Source organism: Zosterops lateralis (genome assembly GCF_965231275.1).
Source record: "Zosterops lateralis genome assembly, chromosome: 1".
Classification (NCBI taxonomy): Eukaryota; Metazoa; Chordata; class Aves; order Passeriformes; family Zosteropidae; genus Zosterops; species Zosterops lateralis.
This window is the reverse complement of record NC_139762.1, coordinates 39933602-39953510: the sequence shown is the minus strand read 5'-3', so window position 1 is coordinate 39953510 and position 19909 is coordinate 39933602.

Here is a 19909-nt window from a genome sequence, read left to right as displayed (position 1 = left end):
ATAGAAGATTGATGGAAGTGATAAATGGGATGTCATAGTTCCCAAACAGAGTTCCTTTGGCTTTGTTTCATGCAATGAACTCTTGCAATTGTCAGGGAATGTCAATTAAAAAATAAGAGGCTGCAAGTGAAAGTACATGTCAGGTTCTTTTGAGTGTTAAGTGCAGAATTTGGAATTGCTAGCATGTTCCTTACAAATAATATCTGCATATGATTAATAGAATTACTCACTGTTGCCACAGATCTCTCTAGAACTCATGCAAAAGTGCCTCCAGATGAACTACATAATTAATGGCACCATAAAATCTTATTCTCTAATATCAGAAAATGATTTATTACCACAGATATATGCATTCATTCAGAAAAAAAAAATCTTGAATTGGATGCACACTGTACTGGATGAAGTCATGTGGCAAAATTATCCTTGATACTCTTTAGATATGTATCAGAGAACCCTAATGAAAGTTACATGAAATCAGCTTTCAGTGCAGTTGCTTTTTTATAGCATTTTTATAATGGGGACATTAAATGCAAAGAAAAGAAAACTAAAAATGCGCAAACTGCAAAATTACTGTCCATTTGAAAAAAGCTATGTCTAGACTTTAAAAGACTTGAACTGATAATCAAATATATAGGCCAGTTACATTACTGATTTCATCATTATGGAAAAATACTGTAAAATGTCCATTATATTCTGTGTTTTTTCCTAAAAATACTTAATAATTTGTCATTGCCAATAGTTTCAGTGTGGAAACAGATGTATTTCTCCATGTCCCTATGGTATATTTGAGTTCTCCATGAAGGAAAATCACTACCAGAAGATAAGCAGTTCTGCATGGCAGTTCTGCAAAGCAATGAAAATTCACTTTGCCTTTTCTCATAAAAAAAGTAACTGAAAAAGAAAAATCTTGATTTTTAAGTCTGTCTCAGTTTCTTCCCAAACAGAAAGTTTAGGTCTCTGAATATCATGTGCAATAGTCTGTGCTGGAGTTTAAAATAGTTCAGACATAATTACAAAATGTCATGTACTTACTGTCTGAAAACATGAAATATCAGCCTACTACTTCTTGTGATATTCTCTTTTCCAAAATTCACTGAAGTAAGTGGAAATGTTTCCACTGATTACAGGAGTTTTGGAACAGATTGTGTTCAAGCCGGTTAAGGTTCTGCCTAAGGAAAGATTACAGGAATATGATTCTATTCTGAGAATTTAAGAAAATGTCTATTTTAAGAGATTTCCATTTAACATTTTTTTGCTGGACAAACAGAGTGCTTAAATAAAACTGAAAAAAAAATGGAGCTAAAGGGAGAGTAATCTGCTTCCTGGATGGCAATCTCTTCTTCTTTATCTTCTTATTATTTTATTATAAATGACACTTTTCTTCATAAATATTTAACATCTAAAAATATTCAAATTTCAAGGAAGAAAAGGGATGGAATTATTTGACTAATATTTCAATATTGCTGATATTTTGCAATTTATTAATTTAATTAAAGATACTCAGGAAAGTTTAATTAAGTATAAGTAAATTTTGGTATTTGCATTGCAAGATTTAATTGACTTCTTTGACTAATATATACTTCCCTTTTCTCACATACAATAGATTAGAAAACTGCTGGAGGTAAACTTTTGAAGTATGGAGAACTGTCTGAGCTTCATGACATCAATTATAGGCTAATTATTCTCAGCTGTTTAGTATTGCAATGTCCATGTTTTGAAATTATATCAATAAATACACCAATGCAAAAGCATTAAATTTATGGTAGGTCCCTTCCAATGAAATAGATAGAAATGAAATAAACTTCTTGTCTTATGACAAGTAAGATATTATATAAAATGAATTTTTTCATTAGAAAATAACACATTTTTCTGGTGTCATGTAAATAGCAAGGTTACAATACAGAAATTCCACATATGGAGAGCAATCTGTCAGTATGATCTTTTTCACTAATGAGTACATATGGTTTATCCTCATGTTTTCTCTGAACACTTGTACCTAACCCACAGTATTCCAGAGCAATCAGATATTGTGGCAACAAGCCCACACACAAAAAATAGAACTTTGCTTATGCAGGGAAATCAAAACTTTGTTATCATATGCATATATATCTCTATGAAGAGTTTTTTTTCCTAGGAGGAAAAGAGACAAAAACATCAAACTATTTTCAACAATGAAGACTGACTGGCCCTGCCAAATAGAGTTGCCTGTCATAACAGAGAATTGGACTAGATGACTTAGTCCTGTATTCCTGTTTAGGACAAATCTGATTTGGTCTATAGAAAATACTGTAGGAAATCTCTAGGAGGCAGCTAAAAAGGAATTGAATAAAGGTAACTATATTTTATGCATTATCTATACGTAGGCAGAAACTAGTATGTTTGGCATATGTTATAACTTGTATTTAATTTCTTCTCATGAATCTCAATAAAGTATGGCTTTATAATCACTTATGCTGAGTTAGCAAGTCCTGAACCTCCTAAAGAGGAAGGTTGGTTTTTTTTGTTGTTGTTGTTTTTTGGTTTTTTTTTTTCTTTCTTTTTTTTTTTTTAATGCTTATGCAAACTGTAGGGTGTGAACGAAGCCTTGGTTTTTGCACTTTTGCTTTGGCTGCTTCCATAGCTGTGGCATTTCTTTGAAACTTGGTGATGCCACCAGCACACAGAGTACCAAGGTCTGCTTTAGAGATCAGCTCTGTGCTACAGAGCTCACCTCCTGGTGAGGCTGGGTAGGCATGAAGAAAGTCTCCCTGGGCTTACCTAAACCTACAGCCCTGATCAGTTAGACTGACTCTACTCTTGGCACTCCTTGTAACACAGGAGAAGTTTGTGAAGCCCTGCTGTGTTTCAGCCTCTTTCTTCAGGGTTACCAAGGAACGTAATACTGAGTGAAACCCGAAAAGGAACATCTTTTCTTCCAGCCAGGAAGGTTATGGCTAGCCCATCTGGCATTGATCCATCAGCTGACTGTGTTTTGGTAGTAGACATCTGTAGAGACTTTATACCAAAGGTCTGGGATGAAAGGAAAGGGATGAAAGAGGAGGTTAGCAATCTTGCTGAAATGTTAACTGGAAGTGAGAGATCTGGGACACGGATGAGAATTGCTGCTTCAGTGGACACACTTCTGGGTAGCACCTAGAAAATATATTGCTCAGCTCTGAAGATGAGCTCAGGTAAGGAAAAAGAAATGCAGCATGGTTCCATACTCATGTCCCTGTATTATGCAGGAAGATGATCTTGAGGGAATATACTGTCACCATTAGGGGGAAGAAATGATAATGCACCTGTATCACTGTTTCCTGTTGCTTTTATGTAGTTACAAGATTTTGATAATGTTAAAAGCTTTGCATGCAATTTTATTACTCTTCACTCTTTCTCATGAATTTACAAGGAATACATAGCACAGTCAAAACCAAGTACTAACAAACATGAGTCCAAACTGAGCACTTTTAAAAGCCATTGCAGACCTTATCTGCCAGCTGAAGAGCAAATCAAGGCATAGAGAAGGCTGCTAATGCAACATGAAATCAGCCTCTGCTGACTGGCTCTATTATACCTGGTCTATTTTGTGTAAAGCTACCTTGGGTATCTCAACTGAACTTTCCAATCTGCAGGACAGATCATTACAAATCACAGCATTCAGCAGAGCTGGGCTTGGAGCAAGGTGTTTTCCAGCTCATTCCTTGAGGTGGCTGTGTTAAAATCAAAGTGCTGTTTGTAAAAAAGGTTCTTTCCAAGTATTTTTAATCTGAACAAGAACAACAACAAAATTATTTTTCCCTGGATTGATGAATTTGTGGGGATAAAGGATAGATTTTGCCTTGTTCCCATTTTTTCATGGGTGGTAGCATATATAACAGACCAAGGCATCCTTTCCCTAAAGTCTGAGCTCTTCTTTAATTTTGCAGCACGGCCACTATGGAGAAGGAGTTCAGATTCCCCACTCATGCCACAAGCACATGGACTGGAATGAAACTGCAAGAAAATGGGCTGGTTTTCATGGGTCATAATAGTAATTTTTTCTAAGCTGTGGCAGCACTGTTCTGAAACTACCAAAAGACTTCATGATAAAGTACTTCGCAAGTAACTTAAGCAAACTTGACTGCAATATTAGTCCATACAATCTCAGAGACTAAATAAATGCTGCAAAGATTGTATTCAGTTGTTATGTCTTATTTGAAGTCATATCTAGAAACTGAATTGAATGTGACAGACATTCAATAGAAAGTACAGACTACCAAAGCTTTTTCCTCATCAACTTTTGTCTGAAAGTTTGTTACCGGGGATCCAGGCTTTAGTCTTGGGTGATAGCTGTTTTTATCATCACTGGGGGAAAAGCCAAAGTGGAAAAAAATTATGAGGCTTGTGTCTGTCACATTTTATGGATTGATGTAAGGTTTATTATTGTTTAGCAATATTAGATTGATGTAGAAAGAGAGATTTATTGGAACTTTTCTAATATCAAGATGCTTCTGCAAACACAAAAATAGATTTAAGACCCAAAGGGTATCCAGGCTCGTTTCAATGTCATGTACAAATTTGGCAGCCCTCTTTGCTTTGATTTATCTGCTCTGTTGCTGAGTTCATTGTCTTGAAGACTGGGTCCTTTCTGATTATCGTAGCATTATGGATTTCCCTTGCTGTAAATGGGAGAACTATTTATATAATACTTTCACAAAATATTATTTTATTATTAAATTATATTTTATATAATAAAATTATAGCAGTCATTATTAATAATTCTTTCCTTTTAACGGCATATTTTTTTTTAGATTACCTTTTCTTAACCGCACCGGTGACAGAAAAACAAAACAAAATAATGAAAATACAAATAAATCTCATCTGACAAAACAACATATAACTTAGAGTATTATTTTCCCTTCCTCTAAATATAAAACAGATTTCACATACCTTTCCTGTGTTTGTCTAGACTTATCGACCATAAAGCTTATGAATGCAAGGACTTGCAGACCTCCTGCAAGAATCATTTTTGATCAAAAATTTCACAAACATCCAGTGATTATTTTGTTAGCTGTGTGGAGACAGTGAAATCAATAGCCATTTTTGAAAATTGTTGCCTGTCAGACATAATGTTTATCTAGCACAGTTCTGGTATTATCTGCTTTTCACTGTTTTCCCACTATCTGTTTTTCACTTCCACTTGAAATATTTTTGAATGCTATCTTCCTACTGTTGTTGTGCATTGTCTTCAATGAAACTGTTCCTAAAGAGAAAATAAACATTCTTCAGCTTTGTGCTCTGATCATTTGGCAGCACCTTCTCACTAGCTTCATTGTCTCAGTATAAAGCCCAGTTTCTATCCCCTTGTACACAGCAGCATGGAGAAGCAAAACACCTTTTGAAACCTAAATACATGTTTGAAATGGCAAGAATGGAAGGGGAAGCAGGAAGTGTGGGAATACATACTTGATATATTTAATCTCTGATCTATCGACCAAGATAGAACATTCCCATTTCATGACTTGTTTCTTGTGCTGATGATCTAAGTGAATTTATTGTCCATAAATCCTTCCTTAAAACTCACTTCCGCCCCGATGTATACCCTGACCTTTGCAAGGCAGCTGGGCTGGGTTCTCTTACCTAATTTAGTCATCTAAAAGGCATTTGAGCACTAAATATAGACCAGTTACCTAGGTGTCTACTGCAGTCAATGGACACAGCCACATGCAGAAAGTGATTCATCACATCCTAAAATATGTTGGATGAATGGCCCATTTCATGGATATGTCACTCTCCACGGACTGTGGCAACAGCCCAGGTGTCTAAGACCGAATGCCTTACTTTTATACAGTTAAATTTAGGTGAGCTAAATCCCACTTCTAGTGTCGCCACTGGATTTCCTGTCTTGATTGAAACAGTCCTATTGTTTCTTTGTCTATCTTGTCTGTGGTAACTATACATAATCTTATTTATTGTAGACATATGTTCTGGTTTCAGTTGTTTGTTCTCCTACACAGAGGTTTCAAGTTCTTTAGAGAAGGGACATGAAGAAGTCCCTCCCACCCCAGTCTCCCCCTCTCCCCCGCCCCCTAAAAGAACAATAAGAAATAATTCTGATGCCAACAAAAAAATCATTTGACACATACCCTTTAAACAATCTGTAACTGCTAATTTAGTCAGTAGAATTTATTACATCTGTTCATGAAAAACCCCCACAAATAATTTAAAAACTAGTACTGGAAACTCTTACTCTCCCAGTAAGTACTACTGAGGGAAATGGAAAGATTTCTATAAATAAGGGTTTGAAATTAGTGAAAAGACATGCAAAAATAAGAATCACTTGGATCAGTAAGATTTGTTGAATGCAGCCTTTAATTTATCATCTGCAAATGTGGCCCAGTGAAGATGTAGTAAGATTTGCTCTTTTGTGAAAGAGTTACAGCTCCAGATTGTGTTATGTGATAGCCCATGATTAAATAAATGCATGGTATTTCTGAAGGGATATAGGAAGATTACTTTCTTTACCACTCTTCTAGTGAAATTTCATGTATTTGGACAGTGTATAATTGCAAGCCGCATTCTTTTCTATTTCCCTTTTTTGAATAAAACTTATGAAGGTGGAAGCCAGAAACAATATCTCTGGGATCATTATGCGGCATGTAATAGGATTAAACCTTCAAAATTAAAAATTAATGTCATTTTCAGAATCATTAAGGCTTTCATAGCTTTTGAAGCTGATTTAAACAATCTACAATGACACTGTCTTGCACTAAACTCACTGGATTCTAACAGTTCCCACTCCAGACTATTAAATTTATACATTTTGTGCCAATTCTTGAGAAGATCCTTCTAATACCATTATAGCTAGCTTAGTCTTTTCTCAGGGTTTCTCATTATAATTTAGAACTCCATCATTTCAGCTGGTTGTAGAAAATGCTTTGGACAGCTGGAATAAAAAGAGGCTTTCATAAAATCATTTAGGTAGTTTCATATGTTTGAAAGAGAGTTGTGCTGGAAGGAGTTTGAAGCAGACTGAGAAATTGCAGCTCATTCCACCCCGTTGTATGTGAAGAAACAACCCAGAGAGAATTCCCTTTGCTGAGCAAGAGGCCAGACTTTGTGGAGTACTGAATCATTGCCAGTTCTCAGAATTTCTCAGCAGTTACTGTTCATCTTCACCTTTAAACACGTAGCTGCAAGTGTAGTTCTGTAGAGTAAGTTCTACCAGTTTCTATGGGGGCTAGATATTACCCATAATCAAATAGAAATAATAATCCCCTTGACTATTTATGTAGGAAGTATTTTAAATAGCATATTTTTCAGCTTTGCAAGAAGGGTTTATAAATACTGAAGTGGTAGGTTGCTGTCTGTGTGATGGAACCATCTACTAATCCATGTGTCTGTGTATTCAAAATCCCTGAATCAAACTGGTATTCTCTCACAAGAAAGAGACTTTGTGCTTGCCTCCACAGGAACCTCTGAAATGAAATCTCACAAATTTCATGCTGATGGTGGTTTGATGCTGGCTTTTATAAAGCAATCTAAGACTACATTATTGGGGAAATCCCTTAGAACAGAATCATAGAATGATAGAATTACTTAGGTCGAAGAAGACTCTTAAGATCATCAAGTCCATATGAGTCCAACAGTGGACATCAAGTCTGAATTTGTCTGTTTTTCTAGAGTGTAATTTTACTTTTTCCATTATGTGGAGAGATGAATCAGGCATTGACATCCATGGAGGGTGATTCACAGTAGTCAGTGAATAAAAAAAGAATTTTGAGATCCTCTCCTCCTTGACTATGTACTGGTTGAAAGTTTTCAGTCTCCTGGGATCAGGTAGATAAATCCATGACCAGTTTTCAGAAAAGTTGCCAATGTGCAGCCACATGGTTCCTGCCTCAGGTCCCAGGTTTCTGTAGAAAAAGAATGGAGGTTCACCAAATGGAAAAGTGCTACTATGCTCTTGAGTCCCAGCTCTGATTTGGGTGACTGGAGAATCCAAACTCTGGGTTTCAGGCACAGTGTTGTGTGAGAAATGCATCTCTCTCCTTTCCCCAGCTTCTTTAAATTCTCATGCTGCTGCCAAGTCACATTGTATGAAATATGTTCTTTGGTGCTCAAGTATTCCTTGCAGGATTGTCTTATGTAATAATTTGATTGCCTTATATTTACTTTTGCATTTATAAATGATCCATCTATTTTTAATTTAGGTAATGAGTTCCTTCTACACTGAAACATCTCATTTTATTCGTAGGTACACATTTCAGCAGACATCTTAAAATATTCATAAGATTCTGTACTTGTTTTTTTTCTAGGCTGCGAATCAGTCCCTGATAAAAAGGACCTGATCCTGCTTCTGTTTAAATCAAACAAGTAACTTTTAATTCCCTATGGACAAAGATGAGCTTATCATGATACTGAGGAAAGTTTGTTTTACTTTTCTTCCCTACGAAAGTATGTTTTGCTATCCTTCTGTAAGACTGAAGTACTTGCCAATATTTAAACTTTATTTAGGCAAAGCTCCCATAAATATGAGTGTCAGGATAAGACCTACTGGCTCTTTTAATAAAAGAGAGGGAAAAGCCACAATGAAACAAAGCCCTGACATATTTTTCTTTTCTATTAGAGAAAAGAAATAAGCATTTTTCCTCAGCTCCTCATACCTTAGTGTCCTGGGGTTATCCCTCAGGGCAGTAGAATGGTGTGAAGAGGCCCAAGATGCTGCCTCTGAGATTTTGGTTAGGGCTGGCTGCAATCCAGCTGTGGAGGCTGGTCCCTCTGTAAACAATCCAAGATGGATTTTTGTGTGAGGCAGTACAAAGAAGGCTATAAAACCCCTAACAAATGCACCATGATCTTCCTTGGTTAGCGCTTTGATCTGTGTTTTTTTTCTTAAAACTTTTTTATTTCTTCTCTGTCATATTAGGATTTAATTTTTAAAGTGGAATAACCAATACACTCCAAATTCAGTACATGAGGCTTCCCTGCCAAGTCCCACAAACAAAATTACAAGGTCTGGTGAAATCTTACACTTCTTGATTACTAGTTCTGTCAAATGAATCATGCTTCTGATCAGATGTTCTTAGGATTTAAACACTTATAACTGTAAATGCAGAAAAATATCAGAATAAAAGTTTGATATTTAATGAATTTCTGCACATGATTTCTGCAACTTGTCCTGTTACAAAATGTAGGAATAACACAAATGTAGCATGACATATATAGTAACTATCATAGCCCCTGCTAAGTCATTGTATGAGAAATGAAATTTATAATTAATAGTGACCCATCTCTTGTGTTATGAGGTCCTGTTTTGGATAGTTTCCAAGTCATTCTCTGTGTCCCTAGGCACAGACTCACTGTGGAGTGTCACAAAAATTTCTTGCTTCAGAAGCAGGAAGGATAAAATAGTGTAAAAAACAATTTTAAAGCACTTTTTAAAGATGCCTAAGTTTAGGACAGATTCATTTTGTAAAATTCACAAAGGAAAAAAGCATGTATTGAAATATTTTCCTGCAATTCTTTTGATTGTTGATTCATTCATGGGTTTTCTTTTCATCTGCTCTGATGTGTAAAACATAAATAAATATATGAATGAGCAAATATAAACAATGTAACCAAATTAAAAGAATTGTCAGCAATTACCACTGTATTTCTCTTAATTTGCAGACTTAGTACTTGCTCTGAAGAAGACAGAGGCAGATCCTATTTGTACAATTTTTTAGGAGAGAAAGCCCATTGCAAGACTCCCTTGTAGAGCAAAGCTTCATATGGAAGTGAGGAACACAGCCTGACTTTAATCCAATTTTGACACCTTGTCCCATGAATAATTGAGAAGTTCTCGAAGTTTTCAGCCCTTTGGTGGTACCTAGTGTCTAATTCTACAGCCACAATGCAATTCAAGTGTGTGAGAGCTCTCATTTCTTATAGTATGTCATACAGAATATGCTGGCCAAATCTGCCCTAGATTTTTGAAGGAAGGGACAAAAGTCCATAATCTGCTGCTTTTGCTAAGTTTAAGTGGTACCTTATTTTAGAACCATCTCTCTGGAGCCAATGCACATCCCTGCTGGAAGCTGTGTGCCCATACTGTCTCAGTGTAGACCAGACAGGTCTGTGTTCCAAGGATAAGCATGGAACTGCGCACAGTCCTGATGCAATGGCACCATGCCAGTTAATCAGCTAAAGAGATGACATCAAGCTAACAAGGAATCTTTCATCCCTCCCCTGTGCTGTCTGAAACACACAGGAACAGAATTTAGTAGCTGCCCTGGCTATCAGCCTGTTGAAATCACTACAGGTTACGGTCTTTGTGAGCAGCCATCAGCCCAGCCCCAAACTTTCCAAAGCTTTTAAAGAAAAAGAAAAAAACCTCAAAATCCTCTACAAATGAAAAAGTAAAACAATGAAAAACCCTCCTAAGACATTTAACAGGCAACTGAACTATTTTTTCCAAGATGCCCAGTACTGGGTGAGCAAAAGCTTTGAAGGAGGACATGCAATACATTGTAGAATTTCTTCTCTTTAATCGTATTCCCATAAAGGAACAGAAACTGACTTGGATTTTGTGTGGGGGTTTTTTCGAGCTTGACTGACTAGAAAACATCTTTCTGCTACAAAATGTCCTCTGATGTTTCCTATTGTAGTAACTAGCCTTATATGGTCTGTTCTGAGTCTGTTACGTTTTAAAATTCATTAAAGAGAATGACCCTCTTTCTTCACTGTTAAATTCATTTAACCCAAGAGACTTAATCTCGGTAGGAAATACTAGTTTCAAAAAATTTTAAAGTTCTGAAGTTTCAATTTACTTTTTGTTTGTCTTCTATCTGATATCATTCTGATATCTTCTCATTGGAAAATTAGTGTCAGGAGATTTTGATGGTGTAGTTTGTCTTTCCATTAATTCATTCTTTCCAGATAAATTATTGCCAGAACTTCTCAGTCACTGTCTTTATTAACTCAGTTAAATTTCTCCTTTGGGTCATTGTCCAGTAGTTTGTCCAGCTCACTGATCTGCTGGCAGACTGAAGTATCCAGTGTCCGGAAGAGCACTCTAGCAGGGAAGATGATGAAATCATAACATTTTTCTTATATTGGAATTACACTTTTAATTTTATTGAGAAACAGTTTTATGAAAACCAGTCACCGTGGATCCATTTCCCTCAGAATACGAAGGACAAAACCACCTTGTTTAGTAAAATAATTTGTTTGGGTCTGACTAGTTGGTTTTAAAGACAGTTTTTCTTTGCACACAAAGCTTCTATTCACGAGAACAACCATAGCCTGTGCTGTTATTGAGGGGTGGTGCAGCATCCCTCCCGCCCAGCAGGGCCCATTGAGAGGCTTAATGTTATCTTCTTATTTGTATTTACTATACAGATAAAAGCTTCCTCCTCATCTAAATCTTCTCCCACCATGTTCTCACAAGTCTGGATAATGAGATTAATAAATAAAGCTTCAAAAGGTAACCCGATCAACAAGACTTTGTGTTCCTCAGCTTCGGGTTTTGGTGAAGTAACCTGATGGTGAACTATGGTGAACTGGCAAGCTCCTGGTGCTCCCAGACTCTACAAAGCACCTTAAATTACAAATCTATTTTCCAAAAAGTGATGCTAGAAAAATGATACAACCAAGTCATATTATTATGTTGTTCTAATTTTTCCAGACAAAACATATCAAATTTACAAGTGGAAAGGAAAGCTATCTCCCTTTTCAGTCCTAATGTATTAACTTGCCAATACTTGGCTCTATCAACTTACTAAGAGGCTGAATGTCATTTTGGATTCTTTCTCTTGTTTTTCCAGTGTGTTGCAATGAGCAGGCCAGTTCCGCCACCAGAAACACTTGGCAGTCAGACTGTCTTCAGTAGCTTTGCACACATACAATGGATTCTGACACTGTACAAGAGAAATAACAGAAACCATTTCACTTCCTCTGGTCTACACAGAGCTAGCAGGAGTCAAAATAAACTGCCAGGCCTCCAGGCAAACAAATAACATGAACACACATGGACCGAGGCTGCAGTAACAATGGCCAAACTTTTGCAGGATCCTATAGGAAGCAGCCCTGCCTAAGAAAGCAATGGGAAGCTCTGCCTAAGGCACGGGCAGTCTCCCCCTCACCCCCTTGCAGCTCCTCAAATTGCACTGCTGAATGTCTGGTCCACTCAGGGAGGTTGGAGCAGACTTTTCCTGGAGAACTGGCCCATATTATACATCCATTCTGGCACTCATTCAGCCTACAATCTTTCTTCCCCGGTTGCCAAGAAGAATGCTAGTAATTCAGATACACTGGTGGGTCTGGGATATGAATAGCTGGCCAGTGGGAACAGTATGAAAACTTTATTGTTATCCATAGGCCATCATAAACCAAAAATGATTTGCCACATGTAACTGAGTTGGTTTTGGATTTTAAATCCTAAGACATCAAGCCTTCCAATTTATTTCAATTACTTTTTTTCTTTCCATTGCTTTGGGAGAGAAAGGAAAAAAAAAAAAGCTTCAGTGCAATAAAAAAATCCAGAGGTTATCAAGAGGCAGTTCAGGGATTGTTTGTGGTTTGTCAGGCAAATTTATGCAGTCCTTAAGTATACAGTTGGCACACCACTGAAAATGGGTCATTTCTGTATGTCTTTTGGGACAAGGAATTTAGCAGGTTAGTCAGATGGAGAGTTATGCAAACATGGTTTAAAAAGCCATGCTTTTGTAGACAGTTTCAAAAAAGGTTCAAAATTTGCAATTCATCAAAAGCTGACCAGAGAGAGATGGGGAAATAACACAGCTAAAAATTAAAACATTGGAGGATAGATGGGATTTTCTTCAACAGTGTGATGAAGAGTTGACAGTGAGAGTTGACTCTTTGTGGATTTTGCTGTATTATGCTCTCAAAGCCATTAAAAGAACTGTTAAAAAATTAACCAGCATACAGGAGCTCAAGAAATCTTTCAACCATGTGTTTATTTTTCCGTCATGACACAGCTTTATGCATGCAAGGGAAAGTAGCAATCTACCATTTGTTTAAAATAACAGAGTCCCAAGAAGCCCTGGCTCTTATATAATCTAAAACCAGCAATATTAAAAATCTATCTACCCATTTCTCTAACTGGACTTCTTATAGCATATTTGTGTGTCTTACAAGTCTGCAGAAGAAGAAGAAACTGCTCCTCTCATAACTGTCAAACCTGTGGGCAGGTTTAGTGATAATGCCATTGCTGCCGTGGGCAGATACAGCAACACGGAAATCAGCTGAGGTTTGTCATTCTGAGTTTATCTCATTCCAGGCAGGAACCTCGCTGGTTTCCTCCACCTCAGCTTCTTATGGTCTCTCACAGCCTTCAGTACATGCTGGAGTATCCTTCAACTGCTCCAACTCCTTATTCTCTTGACATGTTGGCAGATAGTAATTGCTAGCTCTGTTAAACACAAGCCACTGCTTTAGGTTGAAGAAGGAACAGCTCTTCCAGTCCATCAGAAAATTACAATGGAAACCTGTGTGGACAAGGTTGGGTGCTGCCCACCCACTCTGCTTTCAGTCAGTGACAGCATTTCCTCTGTTCCTCCTTATTTTCTTCTGTTCCTAATTCAGCCATATGTTTGTGTTTTGTACATGTAAGCGAAGCTAGCAGGAGGCTTGCTGCTAACTTCAGTGGGGTTGAAATTTAACCCGCTATCTACATTTCTGCTCGTAAGATTAAATGAAGGAACTGAAATTTCAGCAGTGCTTTTACAGACAGGGAGATGCACACTTGGGTTAAGATCACTCGGGTGAAATTCAAGCCTGTTGCAGTCAACGTGGGAGCTATTTTTTTCACTACGCCTCTGTTTAGCCCACACTTGAGAAGAAAACACACAGAGACACCGAAGAATTATTTATTTAGAATAAGCATCAGTTGAGGGAATTGAATGGTGGAAACTGCTAAATTGTTTGTATCCTTAGTCACAATCATAAAAGATGCCTCCAAAAGGGCATAGCATAGAAATAATATTATTCCTTTGGTTTTTTCTCTTTTTTTTTTCTATAGCAGTCTTCTCAATAATACTCTGAATAATTTGGAAATGCAGCAAAATGTATTGTAATACTAATTTGAGTATGGAGGAAAAGCATTTGCCATCAGTATTAACCTTTATTACTGTGAAAAAACCACAGTAGCATGTCATGCAGATCTAATTTGAGAATTATGTGTTGAAATTATTACGTAATTCTTTTGTTTCCAGCCTGTTCAGATGTTCTATGTCTATTTTTGTGTGTTTTGTTTTAAAGTGTTTATAAGATTGTTTACAAGGCTTTGTTTGTTTATTGTCTAGTAAGGTAATAGATGCCAGAGCTGACTTTACCTTGGTTCCTCACCATTATGTTGTATTATAAGTAGGGTTAACTTCCAAAAATTCAAATTGTTTCAGCTGTCTTTGCTGTGCAAATAATGTGGTCCATTTGGTTGCTCTTTTAATTCACTGATTAATCTGCATACTAGATTCTGGCACCAGACTAAAAATGCACCCAAATTTATTAAATTCATAGTATTTATTGGGTTTTCTATGTTGTTTTTACATGCCTTCCCTTTCTTTCTCAGGGAAAACAAGAAACAGAGTGAATTAAAGGCCTGTGAAGGGAGAGGAAGCTGGTGGCAGTCCTAGTAATACTACTGCAGTCCCTTGGTGCTCAGTTTCATGCCACTGCCCTTCACTGTGTTGCCATTTGGCATCACCTCAAGAAAGCTACAGGTACCTCCTAATACAAACAGGGCTGGAAGTGATGCAGGTTTGAGGACTTATCTTTCAAGGCAAACTTTCCAGTTAGAACATGGGAGGATGCTGAACAGTAGATATACAGTTTTGCTTTAACATGCTGGTAGAGGGCTAATATCCTGCTCCACAGTAAATTTCCTACAACATCCATGCATTTCTATTTCTAGAACACTAGGTTCCTCTCAATATAGAGGTCCACCTGTAAACTATGTAAACTGCTCCAGGAAGAAGATAGACCACATTAGCTTTCCATGAAAAACACAAGTGTGTGTGTATATATATATATATATATATATACCTGCATATGTTTACTATATTTTAGGGAGTTTTACATGCATTTCCAAAGGAATATAAATATATATACACACGTATATAAAGACTTAGTCCTAATAATCAGCTCTTAGTAAAGAAACAAACTGGTCTAAGAAGCCAAGCAGCCTGTGCAACCAAATTTAAGACTCCTCAGTTTTTTGCTGGAAAGGTTCTGGTAGGTGCTAGTGATTGCACAGCAGTCTGTGCACTGCAGCAGTTCCTATAAGAAGAAGTGGTTTCACCAGTTTTAAAACCTTAATAAAAAGTCGTTCTATCACAGAGAAAAAAAAATCCTATTTTTAAAAAGTGTAGTATGATTCATCTGTGTTTAAGTCACTTTTAAGAATAAACAAAATATGTGTTTTTAGAGCACCAGTCTCTGCCATGTTGCTGCTGGTAAGATGCAGCAAACTGCTGTGCTTCAGCTTCCCTGAACAGCAAACACTGGGGCCTATGGAACCAGTATGAACTGATCTTACATAAAGGTTTAACTCACCCATGACGTGGGAGACAAAATAACTTCCCTGTATGTTTGCAGAGCCTGCTGAATCGTAAAAAATGCAGTACTTCTGGAAAACACGCCATACCACGAGTTCAGAAATAATTTATGTTTCCCTTCTGAGTATATGCTGAATATTGGCAGGGCAGTCAAGGAGGACTATTTATAATATGTAGTAGTTTCAAAAAGTTATCTCTTATTTACACGAAATGAAAAAAAGGAAGCTAAGTTAATAAGATTGTTAGAAAGGTAGACATAGACATTTTAGACATAGTCAAGTAATTTATGAATATGATTAACACTTCAGTAAAAATTCTGAGTTTGAGATGGCTTATTATGGTTAGGCAGTCAGAATTTCACTTTGCAATGAGTGTCAGCAATTTGTCCTTTTCTCCTCCTTACAAAGGGATGCTCTTATCGAGTGACTTTCCTGTGGAGGAGGGATGTCCAGGCGTTTTATTTTTGATACTTGTTAAGTAACCTGACATGCTTTTCCTTTGTTTGTTTGTTTCTGCGGTTCTCATTTCCAAGACATAGCCTGTGGACTGCTCAAGAGCACTTCGAAAGTGAGAACAAAGTATATCTGCACAGTGTCTCACTGCATCTTGTCTGTATGAAAGGAAATGAATAAATGAGATGACTGACTCTTACACTAATTGTGTCCATCCATAACTGTACCAGGGTTCACACTGTTAGTCCTCTTTGAAGCTCTAAAATTTAACCCTATTTTGGAGGGCAGAGGTGCAGTTTTTGCCACATCCCAGATGTCTATCCTAGTAGAGCACTGATCTTGGCAGAGACAAAAAATTCTACCTGTGAAGCATTAGTTTTTCTTGTCAGACCAGTGTCAGCCTTCCTATCCTAGAATATGAACAGTTCAAGGATTTCTCTGGAACAACTAAGCTCATTAAATGTATAGCTTCACAGTATCTCTGACCCTAAGATAATTTGCTGGTGCACTTCTGCCCCCTTACTAGGTTACTTTGTCATAGGTTTTATTTGGTTCCAGGAGACGTCAGGGGCCAGTGAGAATTGGGTGCTCTACAAAGGCAGAGGAGCCTCGACTTTATTCTGGTTGCAGCTTCAATTGAGGAAAGAAGAACATAAGACATTTCCCTCTCTACAGCAGAAACCCCAGTGATTTGCATACACTCTGATCTCATCTGAATGTGGTTTTAGCATGGCTGCTTAAGATATTAATAGACTACTTTTAACTTGGACCTCCCTAAATATCCTCACAGCAGTATTGTTACGGTAACAGAGCACACTCCTACATGATCCTCTTTGGTTAGCCTTAAAAATACTTTAAAACCAGAAAGGAAGAATGGAGTCTTTGTCTATGAATGCTAAAATCTGTCTTCATCCATAAGAAGCTGTCGATGATTGCCATGGAAACATTTACTAATTGTCCGTGGAGCCTGCAAAAATAGTAACAAAAAAAGGTAAGTTTTGTCAAGAAATAACACTTCGTGGGATGTGACCTGAACCAGAAGATTCTGAAAAGACAGAAAGACATGGTGGGGTATAGCAAAGCCTTTTCTTCTCCTGATCCTATTTTGCACACAGACCACCTTGGTGTCCTACCTAAAGAGATCACATTTGAATAAGAGTAATGTCATCATGTCCCTTCATGTCTGCTTACAAGACATCTTTCAAAATACAGGGGCTGCTGGACTGTGACTGCAATCAGAAGTCAGAACAGCCATCCATTCTGTATAATAGTTTGAAAGATTTGATAAGTCACATTTCTCACTTTTTTTTAATAATTATTTTTCACTCTGTAAAAATGCCATTTTCCAGGTCTAACTGTATGCTTCTGGGCTAGGTGTGGTGCAAACCCTGTCGTAGCTCTCACCCTCTGGAATCTGCAAGGTAATTTAAAAGCTCACAGCAAATCAGTGCAGTAAGTAGGAGAGGCAGGACAAAAGAATACACTTATGTATAACTAGGTTGGTCAAAAGTACATCTCAAGAAGCCTCAGTAGTTGGTTGTTGATATTTGTTTCTGTTTTTTAAAAAATAATCTTGAAGTAGTACTGCTGAAATCTTTTATTTGCTGTCAGCTCTCCCGTTGGCCAACCCAAGAGGCATCTGGGCTCTTAAAAACACACTAAGGCTCTCTGGATCTTTAAAGTGTTAATCATCAGGTAGCAAAGGAATTTATCTGTTCTAGGAAGTACTTTTGTGGCTGCAGTAGTTTTAAAAGTGTTATGAAATGACAGCCCCAATTTTATTCATCACCAGTTCAGCCTGCCAGCTATCAGCAGTTATTGACCTAACCTGCTTGTGTACTACTCGATTTAAACTATTCTTTACTCATCACATGGGTCATTTAACATGGGCAGAAAATAGAATCAAACACAAGGAGTGGCTGTGCTTTACCTCTGTCTTCCCATTACAGAGGACTCTGTTCCCTACTGGGTCCCAGTGTGAGTGAACAAACAATGCCTTCTCTTAAGGGAAACGGATTCTTTACCTCCCAGCAAAATGGTGGAGCTTAGAACTAGTTTCTGGTGAAAGGCTTTCCTCCTTACTGTTCCGTCAGGGTTTTATAAGAAGAAACATACCTATATATAATTTGCTTAAAAGGGGATGGACTTCTGTCACGTGGGCACTCAGAACATGCATGACAGCATATTACTACAGAAGAATTCTTGAATAAAAGTGCCATTTCAACCACCACATGCCTAATACTGATTTTAAACCAACGAGGCCCCCTAACAGAAGGAAAGCAATGGAAATTTTCAGTGTGCTTTGGATCAGAAAGAAGTAATGAAATTGCTTTATACATTCCTACTGGAAATGTCACAAACCCACATTTCTTTACTATCTGAAGTCCATATTTTGATACATGAACAGCCGTGCTTTCCTGCAGGTGCAAAAACCAGATCACTTAGGGGTTTAGTTAGACTCTTAACATTACCTCTTGCAGGTTTCATTGGGGATCACATGAAGAGAAAGAGGTAACTAGAAAGGTGAGAGGGAGGCTTATTAGGCTGAAGACAGAAGCAATGGCCAAGGCAGAGCTGTGTGAGGACAGGAGCTGTCCAGGGATCCCACATTTACTGGATGAGAGCCACTGCACGGCTGAGGACTTTTCCCTTTCCAAATTTTTTTCAGCTCTTAAGCCTCTGCTCTTTCAGTAACAATACCAGAAAAATCCATTAAGTGACCTGCACAAAAATTGTCTGCTCCTTTATTTCTTATTGGTGGATAAATCTTTCCATATGGTGAGCTGGCTGAGGCAAAGCTCATGGCAGAAACTTTGGTCCAGATGAACTTTATTAGATATTTCCCTCACAGGATCACTTCTGGCTTAGAGGTAACTAGTTTAATCCTAGCTCCAGTATACACTGTGTGATGATCTCACCTGTGACTGGTCAGCACATGGCCTTAGCAAGCTAGAGTGCATCTTTTTCCATATAAACACTGGCTTTTTTTTTTTTTTTTGCTAGAGTAGAAAAGGGCACTTGCCCTTGTTAATGCATATTTTTTTCTGTCATGCATAATTTTTCTATTATTTGTTGTTACTTAAACTTTCCAGAATGTGTATCAACACTCTTTAAAAACAATCATCAGAGGAAAACTGAATAGCAGAAACTGATATAAACCACACACGTTTCACAGAAGCATTTGATATTTTCTACTCTGATATATTTTGTTGTATCTTGATGAAATGTTTTTTATCAAGGAAAGAAATTAATATCAACACAGCTTTATATCCAGGTGCAGCATGCACAGATAAAGCATACGTGAAATGAGATAAAATATTCTGCTTGATGATTAACACTGAACAAGGTTGTACTGAACAAAGAGATGCCAGAGTTTTTTATATGAATGTGCATCAACAAAAATGACAGTGCAAAGTATTAAATGTTTTGGGGTTGCTACTGATTCACTATCAGAAAAGTTTAGGCAGCCAGACTTGCTAGACATTAAATCGTTCAAGAGCAATATCCTGAAATTTTATTCAACTAGAGACTTAGATCTTCAGTATCCACTCAGACATGTAAACCATCTGGAAAAGTGAGCTTAAAGACTACTGAGCATGACAGTAAACACAGACTTAACAGCAATAATATTAAAAAAAAAAAAAAAAAAAAAAAAAAAAAAAAAATCCAACAAGAAACCTAAAATTCAAGCATTGCTTTAGAACTCAAAAGAGTGCAAGAGATGAGTCAGTCTCCACACCTTGGCAGTAATATGCAAGCTAGTGGGGATATCCAGAATGAAATCATGTCACAAATTGGCAAGGCAGCAGCTGCATTTATCTGCTTAAAGAAGATTCAGTCCTTGAAAATCTACAACTTAAAGAACAAGCTGAATATTCAATTCATGTTATTTTCAACTGAACAGATGGATGGGAAAGCTGGAAATCTACCAGAAGTATAGGC